Below are 13,988 nucleotides of genomic sequence, written 5' to 3' on the forward strand. Positions count from 1 at the left end.
ACGCGACTCTCCGAACGCCAGCCGAACAAATCTCCACAGCCGAAGCGCTGTGTCTCTTTTCAGCTGGCGATAAACCTTTCCTCGATCCTTTGTGGACTTGTAAAACTGTTCCTGATCAGAATAAAAAACGCTCACGCTAATACACAAGCACCCGTGTCTCGCCAAAGCTGACAAATAAACAGACGGACAAGCCGCACTGCACGTGTGAACAGGGGAATGAGCGAGCGAGCGGGGATAGGGCGCCTCCTGCGCTTAAAAGCTTACAGCACCTGGTATTCCCAGGCGGTCTCCCATCCAAGTACTAACCAGGCCCATCCCTGTTTAGCTTCCTAGATTAGACGAGATCAGGCGTGCTCAAGGGGGTGTGGCCGTAAGTGAGAGCAAGGCTCGCTGGCACCCTTCTTATTGAGAGGACAGCTCCGTCACCTCTTTTACGACGCTGCTTTTTTCCCTTGCGTTTTTCTCTTCTTTCCACGTTCTCTCTCTTCACTGCCTTCGTCCCCGCTCTATTTCACTTCAGCCTTTCACTCTTGCTTCCTTCCAATGAGGACGGAGCTGCGGGAGAAAGGGCGCTATAGAGGATCGCTGTGGAGAGCTGATGCTGTGCTTTGACATCTGAGCTCTGTGGAAAACGATCTCAATACAATTCTGAAAAACGCGACTCTCCGAACGCCAGCCGAACAAGTCTCCACAGCCGAAGCGCTGTGTCTCTTTTCAGCTGGCGATAAACCTTTCCTCGATCCTTTACGGACTTGTAAAACTGTTCCTGATCAGAATAAAAAACGCTCACGCTAATACACAAGCACCCGTGTCTCGCCAAAGCTGACAAATAAACAGACGGACAAGCCGCACTGCACGTGTGAACAGGGGAATGAGCGAGCGAGCGGGGATAGGGCGCCTCCTGCGCTTAAAAGCTTACAGCACCTGGTATTCCCAGGCGGTCTCCCATCCAAGTACTAACCAGGCCCATCCCTGTTTAGCTTCCGAGATCAGAAGAGATCAGGCGTGCTCAAGGGGGTGTGGCCATAAGCGAGAGCAAGGCTCGCTGGCACCCTTCTTATTGAGAGGACATCTCCGTCACCTCTTTTACGACGCTGCTTTTTTTCCCTTGCGTTTTTCTCTTCTTCCCACGTTCTCTCTCTTCACTGCCTTCGTCCCCGCTCTATTTCACTTCAGCCTTTCACTCTTGCTTCCTTCCAATGAGGACGGAGCTGCGGGAGAAAGGGCGCTATAGAGGATCGCTGTGGAGAGCTGCTGCTGTGCTTTGACATCTGAGCTCTGTGGAAAACGATCTCAATACAATTCTGAAAAACGCGACTCTCCGAACGCCAGCCGAACAAGTCTCCACAGCCGAAGCGCTGTGTCTCTTTTCAGCTGGCGATAAACCTTTCCTCGATCCTTTGCGGACTTGTTAAACTGTTCCTGATCAGAATAAAAAACGCTCACGCTAATACACAAGCACCCGTGTCTCGCCAAAGCTGAGAAATAAACAGACGGACAAGCCGCACTGCACGTGTGAACAGGGGAATGAGCGAGCGAGCGGGGATAGGGCGCCTCCTGCGCTTAAAAGCTTACAGCACCTGGTATTCCCAGGCGGTCTCCCATCCAAGTACTAACCAGGCCCATCCCTGTTTAGCTTCCGAGATCAGACGAGATCAGGCGTGCTCAAGGGGGTGTGGCCGTAAGCTAGACCAAAGATCGCTGGCACCCTTCTTATTGAGAGGACAGCTCCGTCACCTCTTTTACGACGCTGCTTTTTTTCCCTTGCGTTTTTCTCTTCTTCCCACGTTCTCTCTCTTCACTGCCTTCGTCCCCGCTCTATTTCACTTCAGCCTTTCACTCTTGCTTCCTTCCAATGAGGACGGAGCTGCGGGAGAAAGGGCGCTATAGAGGATCGCTGTGGAGAGCTGCTGCTGTGCTTTGACATCTGAGCTCTGTGGAAAACGATCTCAATACAATTCTGAAAAACGCGACTCTCCGAACGCCAGCCGAACAAGTCTCCACAGCCGAAGCGCTGTGTCTCTTTTCAGCTGGCGATAAACCTTTCCTCGATCCTTTGCGGACTTGTAAAACTGTTCCTGATCAGAATAAAAAACGCTCACGCTAATACACAAGCACCCGTGTCTCGCCAAAGCTGACAAATAAACAGACGGACAAGCCGCACTGCACGTGTGAACAGGGGAATGAGCGAGCGAGCGGGGATAGGGCGCCTCCTGCGCTTAAAAGCTTGCAGCACCTGGTATTCCCAGGCGGTCTCCCATCCAAGTACTAACCAGGCCCATCCCTATTTAGCTTCCGAGATCAGACGAGATCAGGCGTGCTCAAGGGGGTGTGGCCGTAAGCGAGAGCAAGGCTCGCTGGCACCCTTCTTATTGAGAGGACAGCTCCGTCACCTCTTTTATGACGCTGCTCTTTTTCCCTTGCGTTTTTCTCTTCTTCCCACGTTCTCTCTCTTCACTGCCTTCGTCCCCGCTCTATTTCACTTCAGCCTTTCACTCTTGCTTCCTTCCAATGAGGACGGAGCTGCGGGAGAAAGGGCGCTATAGAGGATCGCTCTGGAGAGCTGCTGCTGTGCTTTGACATCTGAGCTCTGTGGAAAACGATCTCAATACAATTCTGAAAAACGCGACTCTCCGAACGCCAGCCGAACAAGTCTCCACAGCCGATGCGCTGTGTCTCTTTTCAGCTGGCGATAAACCTTTCCTCGATTCTTTGCGGACTTGTTAAACTGTTCCTGATCAGAACAAAAAAACGCTCACGCTAATACACAAGCACCCGTGTCTCGCCAAAGCTGACAAATAAACAGACGGACAAGCCGCACTGCACGTGTGAACAGGGGAATGAGCGAGCGAGCGGGGATAGGGCGCCTCCTGCGCTTAAAGGCTTACAGCACCTGGTATTCCCAGGCGGTCTCCCATCCAAGTACTAACCAGGCCCATCCCTGTTTAGATTCTGAGATCAGACAAGATCAGGCGTGCTCAAGGGGGTGTGGCCGTAAGCGAGAGCAAGGCTCGCTGGCACCCTTCTTATTGAGAGGACAGCTCCGTCACCTCTTTTACGACGCTGCTTTTTTTCCCTTGCGTTTTTCTCTTCTTCCCACGTTCTCTCTCTTCACTGCCTTCGTCCCCGCTCTATTTCACTTCAGCCTTTCACTCTTGCTTCCTTCCAATGAGGACGGAGCTGCGGGAGAAAGGGCGCTATAGAGGATCGCTGTGGAGAGCTGCTGCTGTGCTTTGACATCTGAGCTCTGTGGAAAACGATCTCAATACAATTCTGAAAAACGCGACTCTCCGAACGCCAGCCGAACGAGTCTCCACAGCCGAAGCGCTGTGTCTCTTTTCAGCTGGCGATAAACCTTTCCTCGATCCTTTGCGGACTTGTAAAACTGTTCCTGATCAGAATAAAAAACGCTCACGCTAATACACAAGCACCCGTGTCTCGCCAAAGCTGACAAATAAACAGACGGACAAGCCGCACTGCACGTGTGAACAGGGGAATGAGCCAGCGAGCGGGGATAGGGCGCCTCCTGCGCTTAAAAGCTTACAGCACCAAGTATTCCCAGGCGGTCTCCCATCCAAGTACTAACCAGGCCCATCCCTGTTTAGCTTCCGAGATCAGATGAAATCAGGCGTGCTCAAGGGGGTGTGGCCGTAAGCAAAAGCAAGGCTCGCTGGCACCCTTCTTATTGAGAGGACAGCTCCGTCACCTCTTTTACGACGCTGCTTTTTTCCCTTGCGTTTTTCTCTTCTTTCCACGTTCTCTCTCTTCACTGCCTTCGTCCCCGCTCTATTTCACTTCAGCCTTTCACTCTTGCTTCCTTCCAATGAGGACGGAGCTGCGGGAGAAAGGGCACTATAGAGGACCGCTGTGGAGAGCTGCTGCTGTGCTTTGACATCTGAGCTCTGTGGAAAACGATCTCAATACAATTCTGAAAAACGCGACTCTTCGAACGCCAGCCGAACAAGTCTCCACAGCCGAAGCGCTGTGTCTCTTTTCAGCTGGCGATAAACCTTTCCTCGATCCTTTGCGGACTTGTAAAACTGTTCCTGATCAGAATAAAAAACGCTCACGCTAATACACAAGCACCCGTGTCTCGCCAAAGCTGACAAATAAACAGACGGACAAGCCGCACTGCACGTGTGAAGAGGGGAATGAGCCAGCGAGCGGGGATAGGGTGCCTCCTCCGCTTAAAAGCTTACAGCACCGGGTATTCCCAGGCGGTCTCCCATCCAAGTACTAACCAGGCCCATCCCTGTTTAGCTTCCAAGATCAGACAAGATCAGGCATGCTCAAGGGGGTGTGGCCGTAAGCGAGAACAAGGCTCGCTGGCACCCTTCTTATTGAGAGTACAGCTCCGTCACCTCTTTTACGATGCTGCTTTTTTCCCTTGCGTTTTTCTCTTCTTTCCACGTTCTCTCTCTTCACTGCCTTCGTCCCCGCTCTATTTCACTTCAGCCTTTCACTCTTGCTTCCTTCCAATGAGGACGGAGCTGCGGGAGAAAGGGCGCTATAGAGGATCGCTGTGGAGAGCTGCTGCTGTGCTTTGACATCTGAGCTCTGTGGAAAACGATCTCAATACAATTCTGAAAAACGCGACTCTCCGAACGCCAGCCGAACAAGTCTCCACAGCCGAAGCGCTGTGTCTCTTTTCAGCTGGCGATAAACCTTTCCTCGATCCTTTGCGGACTTGTAAAACTGTTCCTGATCAGAATAAAAAACGCTCACGCTAATACACAAGCACCCGTGTCTCGCCAAAGCTGACAAATAAACAGATGGACAAGCCGCACTGCACGTGTGAACAGGGGAATGAGCGAGCGAGCGGGGATAGGGCGCCTCCTGCGCTTAAAAGCTTACAGCACCTGGTATTCCCAGGCGGTCTCCAATCCAAGTACTAACCAGGCCCATCCCTGTTTAGCTTCCGAGATCAGACGAGATCAGGCGTGCTCAAGGGGGTGTGGCCGTAAGCGAGAGCAAGGCTCGCTGGCACCCTTCTTATTGAGAGGACAGCTCCGTCACCTCTTTTACGACGCTGCTTTTTTTCCCTTGCGTTTTTCTCTTCTTCCCACGTTCTCTCTTCACTGCCTTCGTCCCCGCTCTATTTCACTTCAGCCTTTCACTCTTGCTTCCTTCCAATGAGGACGGAGCTGCGGGAGAAAGGGCGCTATAGAGGATCGCTGTGGAGAGCTGCTGCTGTGCTTTGACATCTGAGCTCTGTGGAAAACGATCTCAATACAATTCTGAAAAACGCGACTCTCCGAACGCCAGCCGAACAAGTCTCCACAGCCGAAGCGCTGTGTCTCTTTTCAGCTGGCGATAAACCTTTCCTCGATCCTTTGCGGACTTGTAAAACTGTTCATGATCAGAATAAAAAACGCTCACGCTAATACACAAGCACCCGTGTCTCGCCAAAGCTGACAAATAAACAGATGGACAAGCCGCACTGCACGTGTGAACAGGGGAATGAGCGAGCGAGCGGGGATAGGGCGCCTCCTGCGCTTAAAAGCTTACAGCACCTGGTACTCCCAGGCGGTCTCCCATCCAAGTACTAACCAGGCCCATCCCTGTTTAGCTTCCGAGATCAGACGAGATCAGGCGTGCTCAAGGGGGTGTGGCCGTAAGCGAGAGCAAGGCTCGCTGGCACCCTTCTTATTGAGAGGACAGCTCCGTCACCTCTTTTATGACGCTGCTCTTTTTCCCTTGCGTTTTTCTCTTCTTCCCACGTTCTCTCTCTTCACTGCCTTCGTCCCCGCTCTATTTCACTTCAGCCTTTCCCTCTTGCTTCCTTCCAATGAGGACGGAGCTGCGGGAGAAAGGGCGCTATAGAGGATCGCTGTGGAGAGCTGCTGCTGTGCTTTGACATCTGAGCTCTGTGGAAAACGATCTCAATACAATTCTGAAAAACGCGACTCTCCGAACGCCAGCCGAACAAGTCTCCACAGCCGAAGCGCTGTGTCTCTTTTCAGCTGGCAATAAACCTTTCCTCGATCCTTTGCGGACTTGTAAAACTGTTCCTGATCAGAATAAAAAACGCTCACGCTAATACACAAGCACCTGTGTCTCGCCAAAGCTGACAAATAAACAGAAGGACAAGCCGCACTGCACGTGTGAACAGGGGAATGAGCGAGCGAGCGGGGATAGGGCGCCTCCTGCACTTAAAAGCTTACAGCACCTGGTATTCCCAGGCGGTCTCCCATCCAAGTACTAACCAGGCTCATCCCTGTTTAGCTTCCGAGATCAGACGAGAACAGGCGTGCTCAAGGGGGTGTGGCCGTAAACGAGATCAAGGCTCGCTGGCACCCTTCTTATTGAGAGGACAGCTCCGTCACCTCTTTTACGACGCTGCTTTTTTTCCTTTGCGTTTTTCTCTTCTTCCCACGTTCTCTCTCTTCACTGCCTTCGTCCCCGCTCTATTTCACTTCAGCCTTTCACTCTTGCTTCCTTCCAATGAGGACGGAGCTGCGGGAGAAAGGGCGCTATAGAGGATCGCTGTGGAGAGCTGCTGCTGTGCTTTGACATCTGAGCTCTGTGGAAAACGAACTCAATACAATTCTGAAAAACGCGACTCTCCGAACGCCAGCCGAACAAGTCTCCACAGCCGAAGCGCTGTGTCTCTTTTCAGCTGGCGATAAACCTTTCCTCGATCCTTTGCGGACTTGTAAAACTGTTCCTGATCAGAATAAAAAACGCTCACGCTAATACACAAGCACCCGTGTCTCGCCAAAGCTGACAAATAAACAGACGGACAAGCCGCACTGCACGTGTGAACAGGGGAATGAGCGAGCGAGCGGGGATAGGGCGCCTCCTGCGCTTAAAAGCTTACAGCACCTGGTATTCCCAGGCGGTCTCCCATCCAAGTACTAACCAGGCTCATCCCTGTTTAGCTTCCGAGATCAGACGAGATCAGGCGTGCTCAAGGGGGTGTGGCCGTAAGCGAGAGCAAGGTTCGCTGGCACCCTTCTTATTGAGAGGACAGCTCCGTCACCTCTTTTACGACGCTGCTTTTTTTCCCTTGCGTTTTTCTCTTCTTCCCACGTTCTCTCTCTTCACTGCCTTCGTCCCGCTCTATTTCACTTCAGCCTTTCACTTTTGCTTCCTTCCAAAGAGGACGGAGCTGCGGGAGAAAGGGCGCTATAGAGGATCGCTGTGGAGAGCTGCTGCTGTGCTTTGACATCTGAGCTCTGTGGAAAACGATCTCAATACAATTCTGAAAAACGCGACTCTCCGAACGCCAGCCGAACAAGTCTCCACAGCCGAAGCGCTGTGTCTCTTTTCAGCTGGCGATAAACCTTTCCTCGATCCTTTGCGGACTTGTAAAACTGTTCCTGATCAGAATAAAAAACGCTCACGCTAATACACAAGCACCCGTGTCTCACCAAAGCTGACAAATAAGCAGACGGACAAGCCGCACTGCACGTGTGAACAGGGGAATGAGCGAGCGAGCGGGTATAGGGCGCCTCCTGCGCTTAAAAGCTTACAGCACCTGGTATTCCCAGGCGGTCTCCCATCCAAGTACTAACCAGGCCCATCCCTGTTTAGCTTCCGAGATCAGACGAGATCAGGCGTGCTCAAGGGGGTGTGGCCGTAAGCGAGAGCAAGGCTCGCTGGCACCCTTCTTATTGAGTGGACAGCTCCGTCACCTCTTTTACGACGCTGCTTTTTTTCCCTTGCGTTTTTCTCTTCTTCCCACGTTCTCTCTCTTCACTGCCTTCGTCCCCGCTCTATTTCACTTCAGCCTTTCACTCTTGCTTCCTTCCAATGAGGACGGAGCTGCGGGAGAAAGGGCGCTATAGAGGATCGCTGTGGAGAGCTGCTGCTGTGCTTTGACATCTGAGCTCTGTGGAAAACGATCTCAATACAATTCTGAAAAACGCGACTCTCCGAACGCCAGCCGAACAAGTCTCCACAGCCGAAGCGCTGTGTCTCTTTTCAGCTGGCGATAAACCTTTCCTCGATCCTTTGCGGACTTGTAAAACTGTTCCTGATCAGAATAAAAAACGCTCACGCTAATACACAAGCACCCGTGTCTCGCCAAAGCTGAGAAATAGACGGACAAGCCGCACTGCACGTGTGAACAGGGGAATGAGCGAGCGAGCGGGGATAGGGCGCCTCCTGCGCTTAAAAGCTTACAGCACCTGGTATTCCCAGGCGGTCTCCCATCCAAGTACTAACCAGGCCCATCCCTGTTTAGCTTCCGAGATCAGACGAGATCACGCGTTCTCAAGGGGGTGTGGCCGTAAGCAAGGGCAAGGCTCGCTGGCACCCTTCTTATTGAGAGGACAGCTCCGTCACCTCTTTTACGACGCTGCTTTTTTTCCCTTGCGTTTTTCTCTTCTTTCCACGTTCTCTCTCTTCACTGCCTTCGTCCCCGCTCTATTTCACTTCAGCCTTTCACTCTTGCTTCCTTCCAATGAGGACGGAGCTGCGGGAGAAAGGGCGCTATAGAGGATCGCTGTGGAGAGCTGCTGCTGTGCTTTGACATCTGAGCTCTGTGGAAAACGATCTGAATACAATTCTGAAAAACGCGACTCTCCGAACGCCAGCCGAACAAGTCTCCACAGCCGAAGCGCTGTGTCTCTTTTCAGCTGGCGATAAACCTTTCCTCGATCCTTTGCGGACTTGTAAAACTGTTCCTGATCAGAATAAAAAACGCTCACGCTAATACACAAGCACCCGTGTCTCGCCAAAGCTGACAAATAAACAGACGGACAAGCCGCACTGCACGTGTGAACAGGGGAATGAGCGAGCGAGCGGGGATAGGGCGCCTCCTGCGCTTAAAAGCTTACAGCACCTGGTATTCCCAGGCGGTCTCCCATCCAAGTACTAACCAGGCCCATCCCTGTTTAGCTTCAGAGATCAGACGAGATCAGGCGTGCTCAAGGGGGTGTGGCCGTAAGCAAGAGCAAGGCTCGCTGGCACCCTTCTTATTGAGAGGACAGCTCCGTCACCTCTTTTACGACGCTGCTTTTTTTCCCTTGCGTTTTTCTCTTCTTCCCACGTTCTCTCTCTTCACTGCCTTCGTCCCCGCTCTATTTCACTTCAGCCTTTCACTTTTGCTTCCTTCCAATGAGGACGGAGCTGCGGGAGAAAGGGCGCTATAGAGGATCGCTGTGGAGAGCTGCTGCTGTGCTTTGACATCTGAGCTCTGTGGAAAACGATCTCAATACAATTCTGAAAAACGCGACTCTCCGAACGCCAGCCGAACAAGTCTCCACAGCCGAAGCGCTGTGTCTCTTTTCAGCTGGCGATAAACCTTTCCTCGATCCTTTGCGGACTTGTTAAACTGTTCCTGATCAGAATAAAAAATGCTCACGCTAATACACAAGCACCCGTGTCTCGCCAAAGCTGACAAATAAACAGACGGACAAGCCGCACTGCACGTGTGAACAGGGGAATGAGCGAGCGAGCGGGGATAGGGCGCCTCCTGCGCTTAAAAGCTTACAGCACCTGGTATTCCCAGGCGGTCTCCCATCCAAGTACTAACCAGGCTCATCCCTGTTTAGCTTACGAGATCAGACGAGATCAGGCGTGCTCAAGGGGGTGTGGCCATAAGCACGAGCAAAGCTCGCTGGCACCCTTTCTTATTGAGAGGACAGCTCCGTCACCTCTTTTACGACGCTGCTTTTTTTCCCTTGCGTTTTTCTCTTCTTCCCACGTTCTCTCTCTTCACTGCCTTCGTCCCTGCTCTATTTCACTTCAGCCTTTCACTCTTGCTTCCTTCCAATGAGGACGGAGCTGCGGGAGAAAGGGCGCTATAGAGGATCGCTGTGGAGAGCTGCTGCTGTGCTTTGACATCTGAGCTCTGTGGAAAACGATCTCAATACAATTCTGAAAAACGCGACTCTCCGAACGCCAACCGAACAAGTCTCCACAGCCGAAGCGCTGTGTCTCTTTTCAGCTGGCGATAAACCTTTCCTCGATCCTTTGCGGACTTGTAAAACTGTTCCTGATCAGAATAAAAAACGCTCACGCTAATACACAAGCACCCGTGTCTCGCCAAAGCTGACAAATAAACAGACGGACAAGCCGCACTGCACGTGTGAACAGGGGAATGAGCGAGCGAGCGGGGATCGGGCGCCTCCTGCGCTTAAAAGCTTACAGCACCTGGTATTCCCAGGCGGTCTCCCATCCAAGTACTAACCAGGCCCATCCCTGTTTAGCTTCCGAGATCAGACGAGATCAGGCGTGCTCAAGGGGGTGTGGCCATAAGCGAGAGCAAGGCTAGCTGGCACCCTTCTTATTGAGAGGACAGCTCCGTCACCTCTTTTACGACGCTGCTTTTTTTCCCTTGCGTTTTTCTCTTCTTCCCACGTTCTCTCTCTTCACTGCCTTCGTCCCCGCTCTATTTCACTTCAGCCTTTCACTCTTGCTTCCTTCCAATGAGGACGGAGCTGCGGGAGAAAGGGCGCTATAGAGGATCGCTGTGGAGAGCTGCTGCTGTGCTTTGACATCTGAGCTCTGTGGAAAACGATCTCTATACAATTCTGAAAAACGCGACTCTCCGAACGCCAGCCGAACAAGTCTCCACAGCCGAAGCGCTGTGTCTCTTTTCAGCTGGCGATAAACCTTTCCTCGATCCTTTGCGGACTTGTAAAACTGTTCCTGATCAGAATAAAAAACGCTCACGCTAATACACAAGCACCCGTGTCTCGCCAAAGCTGACAAATAAACAGACGGACAAGCCGCACTGCACGTGTGAACAGGGGAATGAGCGAGCGAGCGGGGATAGGGCGCCTCCTGCGCTTAAAAGCTTACAGCACCTGGTATTCCCAGGCGGTCTCCCATCCAAGTACTAACCAGGCCCATCCATGTTTAGCTTCCGAGATCAGACGAGATCAGGCGTGCTCAAGGGGGTGTGGCCGTAAGCAAGAGCAAAGCTCGCTGGCACCCTTCTTATTGAGAGGACAGCTCCGTCACCTCTTTAACGACGCTGCTTTTTTTCCCTTGCGTTTTTCTCTTCTTCCCACGTTCTCTCTCTTCACTGCCTTCGTCCCCGCTCTATTTCACTTCAGCCTTTCACTCTTGCTTCCTTCCAATGAGGACTGAGCTGCGGGAGAAAGGGCGCTATAGAGGATCGCTGTGGAGAGCTGCTGCTGTGCTTTGACATCTGAGCTCTGTGGAAAACGATCTCAATACAATTCTGAAAAACGCGACTCTCCGAACGCCAGCCGAACAAGTCTCCACAGCCGAAGCGCTGTGTCTCTTTTCAGCTGGCGATAAACCTTTCCTCGATCCTTTGCGGACTTGTAAAACTGTTCCTGATCAGAATAAAAAACGCTCACGCTAATACACAAGCACCCGTGTCTCGCCAAAGCTGACAAATAAACAGACGGACAAGCCGCACTGCACGTGTGAACAGGGGAATGAGCGAGCGAGCGGGGATAGGGCGCCTCCTGCGCTTAAAAGCTTACAGCACCTGGTACTCCCAGGCGGTCTCCCATCCAAGTACTAACCAGGCCCATCCCTGTTTAGCTTCCGAGATCAGACGAGATCAGGCGTGCTCAAGGGGGTGTGGCCGTAAACGAGAGCAAGGCTCGCTGGCACCCTTCTTATTGAGAGGACAGCTCCGTCACCTCTTTTACGACACTGCTCTATTTCCCTTGCGTTTTTCTCTTCTTCCCACGTTCTCTCTCTTCACTGCCTTCGTCCCCGCTCTATTTCACTTCAGCCTTTCACTCTTGCTTCCTTCCAATGAGGACGGAGCTGCGGGAGAAAGGGCGCTATAGAGGATCGCTGTGGAGAGCTGCTGCTGTGCTTTGACATCTGAGCTCTGTGGAAAACGATCTCAATACAATTCTGAAAAACGCGACTCTCCGAACGCCAGCCGAACAAGTCTCCACAGCCGAAGCGCTGTGTCTCTTTTCAGCTGGCGATAAACCTTTCCTCGATCCTTTGCGGACTTGTTAAACTGTTCCTGATCAGAATAAAAAACGCTCACGCTAATACACAAGCACCCGTGTCTCGCCAAAGCTGACAAATAAACAGACGGACAAGCCGCACTGCACGTATGAACAGGGGAATGAGCGAGCGAGCGGGGATAGGGCGCCTCCTGCGCTTAAAAGCTTACAGCACCTGGTATTCCCAGGCAGTCCCCCATCCAAGTACTAACCAAGCCCATCCCTGTTTAGCTTCCGAGATCAGGCGTGCTCAAGGGGGTGTGGCCATAAGCGAGAGCAAGGCTCGCTGGCACCCTTCTTATTGAGAGGACAGCTCCGTCACCTCTTTTACGACGCTGCTTTTTTTCCCTTGCGTTTTTCTCTTCTTCCCACGTTCTCTCTCTTCACTGCCTTCGTCCCCGCTCTATTTCACTTCAGCCTTTCACTCTTGCTTCCTTCCAATGAGGACGGAGCTGCGGGAGAAAGGGCGCTATAGAGGATCGCTGTGGAGAGCTGCTGCTGTGCTTTGACATCTGAGCTCTGTGGAAAACGATCTCAATACAATTCTGAAAAACGCGACTCTCCGAACGCCAGCCGAACAAGTCTCCACAGCCGAAGCGCTGTGTCTCTTTTCAGCTGGCGATAAACCTTTCCTCGATCCTTTGCGGACTTGTTAAACTGTTCCTGATCAGAATAAAAAACGCTCACGCTAATACACAAGCACCCGTGTCTCGCCAAAGCTGACAAATAAACAGACGGACAAGCCGCACTGCACGTGTGAACAGGGGAATGAGCGAGGAAGCGGGGATAGGGCGCCTCCTGCGCTTAAAAGCTTACAGCACCTGGTATTCCCAGGCGGTCTCCCATCCAAGTACTAACCAAGCCCATCCCTGTTTAGCTTCCGAGATTAGACGAGATCAGGCGTGCTCAAGGGAGTGTGGCCGTAAGCAAGAGCAAGGCTCGCTGGCACCCTTCTTATTGAGAGGACAGCTCCGTCACCTCTTTTACGACGCTGCTTTTTTTCCCTTGCGTTTTTCTCTTCTTCCCACGTTGTCTCTCTTCACTGCCTTCGTCCCTGCTCTATTTCACTTCAGCCTTTCACTCTTGCTTCCTTCCAATGAGGACGGAGCTGCGGGAGAAAGGGCGCTATAGAGGATCGCTGTGGAGAGCTGCTGCTGTGCTTTGACATCTGAGCTCTGTGGAAAACGATCTCAATACAATTCTGAAAAACGCGACTCTCCGAACGCCAGCCGAACAAGTCTCCACAGCCGATGCGCTGTGTCTCTTTTCAGCTGGCGATAAACCTTTCCTCGATTCTTTGCGGACTTGTTAAACTGTTCCTGATCAGAATAAAAAACACTCACGCTAATACACAAGCACCCGTGTCTCGCCAAAGCTGACAAATAAACAGACGGACAAGCCACACTGCACGTGTGAACAGGGGAATGAGCGAGCGAGCGGGGATAGGGCGCCTCCTGCGCTTAAAAGCTTACAGCACCTGGTATTCCCAGGCGGTCTCCCATCCAAGTACTAACCAGGCCCATCCCTGTTTAGCTTCCGAGATCAGACGAGATCAGGCGTGCCCAAGGGGGTGTGGCCGTAAGCGAGAGCAAGGCTCGCTGGCACCCTTCTTATTGAGAGGACAGCTCCGTCACCTCTTTTACGACGCTGCTTTTTTCCCTTGCGTTTTTCTCTTCTTCCCACGTTCTCTCTCTTCACTGCCTTCGTCCCCGCTCTATTTCACTTCAGCCTTTCACTCTTGCTTCCTTCCAATGAGGACGGAGCTGCGGGAGAAAGGGCGCTATAGAGGATCGCTGTGGAGAGCTGCTGCTGTGCTTTGACATCTGAGCTCTGTGGAAAACGATCTCAATACAATTCTGAAAAACGCGACTCTCCGAACGCCAGCCGAACAAGTCTCCACAGCCGAAGCGCTGTGTCTCTTTTCAGCTGGCGATAAACCTTTCCTCGATCCTTTGCGGACTTGTAAAACTGTTCCTGATCAGAATAAAAAACGCTCACGCTAATACACAAGCACCCGTGTCTCGCCAAAGCTGACAAATAAACAGACGGACAAGCCGCACTGCACGTGTGAACAGGGGAATGAGCGAGCGAGCG

At 52.2% G+C, this 13,988-nt stretch overlaps 8 non-coding genes and 13 pseudogenes across 8 annotated transcripts; all 21 read right to left on the reverse strand.

Moving 5' to 3' along the window:
* Window positions 1–257: 257 nt before the first annotated feature.
* Window positions 258–376, reverse strand: LOC148669826 (5S ribosomal RNA; annotated as a pseudogene).
* Window positions 377–912: 536 nt separating this feature from the next.
* Window positions 913–1,031, reverse strand: LOC148669827 (5S ribosomal RNA; annotated as a pseudogene).
* Window positions 1,032–1,568: 537 nt separating this feature from the next.
* Window positions 1,569–1,687, reverse strand: LOC148669828 (5S ribosomal RNA). Its single transcript, XR_015937762.1, has one exon. It is a non-coding gene; the product is annotated as a 5S ribosomal RNA (ribosomal RNA).
* A 537-nt stretch (window positions 1,688–2,224) lies between these two features.
* LOC148669829 (5S ribosomal RNA) lies at window positions 2,225–2,343 on the reverse strand (annotated as a pseudogene).
* Window positions 2,344–2,881: 538 nt separating this feature from the next.
* On the reverse strand, window positions 2,882–3,000 carry LOC148669830 (5S ribosomal RNA; annotated as a pseudogene).
* Window positions 3,001–3,537: 537 nt separating this feature from the next.
* Window positions 3,538–3,656, reverse strand: LOC148669831 (5S ribosomal RNA; annotated as a pseudogene).
* Window positions 3,657–4,192: 536 nt separating this feature from the next.
* On the reverse strand, window positions 4,193–4,311 carry LOC148669832 (5S ribosomal RNA; annotated as a pseudogene).
* Window positions 4,312–4,847: 536 nt separating this feature from the next.
* LOC148669833 (5S ribosomal RNA) lies at window positions 4,848–4,966 on the reverse strand (annotated as a pseudogene).
* A 535-nt stretch (window positions 4,967–5,501) lies between these two features.
* On the reverse strand, window positions 5,502–5,620 carry LOC148669834 (5S ribosomal RNA). Its single transcript, XR_015938146.1, has one exon. It is a non-coding gene; the product is annotated as a 5S ribosomal RNA (ribosomal RNA).
* A 537-nt stretch (window positions 5,621–6,157) lies between these two features.
* Window positions 6,158–6,276, reverse strand: LOC148669835 (5S ribosomal RNA; annotated as a pseudogene).
* A 537-nt stretch (window positions 6,277–6,813) lies between these two features.
* Window positions 6,814–6,932, reverse strand: LOC148669836 (5S ribosomal RNA; annotated as a pseudogene).
* A 536-nt stretch (window positions 6,933–7,468) lies between these two features.
* On the reverse strand, window positions 7,469–7,587 carry LOC148669837 (5S ribosomal RNA). The gene has a single exon (XR_015937763.1). It is a non-coding gene; the product is annotated as a 5S ribosomal RNA (ribosomal RNA).
* A 533-nt stretch (window positions 7,588–8,120) lies between these two features.
* On the reverse strand, window positions 8,121–8,239 carry LOC148669838 (5S ribosomal RNA; annotated as a pseudogene).
* A 537-nt stretch (window positions 8,240–8,776) lies between these two features.
* On the reverse strand, window positions 8,777–8,895 carry LOC148669839 (5S ribosomal RNA). The gene has a single exon (XR_015938361.1). It is a non-coding gene; the product is annotated as a 5S ribosomal RNA (ribosomal RNA).
* A 537-nt stretch (window positions 8,896–9,432) lies between these two features.
* Window positions 9,433–9,551, reverse strand: LOC148669840 (5S ribosomal RNA; annotated as a pseudogene).
* Window positions 9,552–10,089: 538 nt separating this feature from the next.
* Window positions 10,090–10,208, reverse strand: LOC148669841 (5S ribosomal RNA). The gene has a single exon (XR_015938293.1). It is a non-coding gene; the product is annotated as a 5S ribosomal RNA (ribosomal RNA).
* A 537-nt stretch (window positions 10,209–10,745) lies between these two features.
* On the reverse strand, window positions 10,746–10,864 carry LOC148669842 (5S ribosomal RNA). The gene has a single exon (XR_015938161.1). It is a non-coding gene; the product is annotated as a 5S ribosomal RNA (ribosomal RNA).
* Window positions 10,865–11,401: 537 nt separating this feature from the next.
* Window positions 11,402–11,520, reverse strand: LOC148669843 (5S ribosomal RNA). The gene has a single exon (XR_015938630.1). It is a non-coding gene; the product is annotated as a 5S ribosomal RNA (ribosomal RNA).
* Window positions 11,521–12,057: 537 nt separating this feature from the next.
* Window positions 12,058–12,166, reverse strand: LOC148669844 (5S ribosomal RNA; annotated as a pseudogene).
* A 537-nt stretch (window positions 12,167–12,703) lies between these two features.
* On the reverse strand, window positions 12,704–12,822 carry LOC148669845 (5S ribosomal RNA; annotated as a pseudogene).
* A 537-nt stretch (window positions 12,823–13,359) lies between these two features.
* On the reverse strand, window positions 13,360–13,478 carry LOC148669846 (5S ribosomal RNA). Its single transcript, XR_015937261.1, has one exon. It is a non-coding gene; the product is annotated as a 5S ribosomal RNA (ribosomal RNA).
* Window positions 13,479–13,988: the final 510 nt, after the last annotated feature.

Source organism: Lepisosteus platostomus, chromosome 5 (genome assembly GCF_059453375.1).
Source record: "Lepisosteus platostomus isolate fLepPlt1 chromosome 5, fLepPlt1.hap1, whole genome shotgun sequence".
NCBI lineage: Eukaryota > Metazoa > Chordata > Actinopteri > Semionotiformes > Lepisosteidae > Lepisosteus > Lepisosteus platostomus.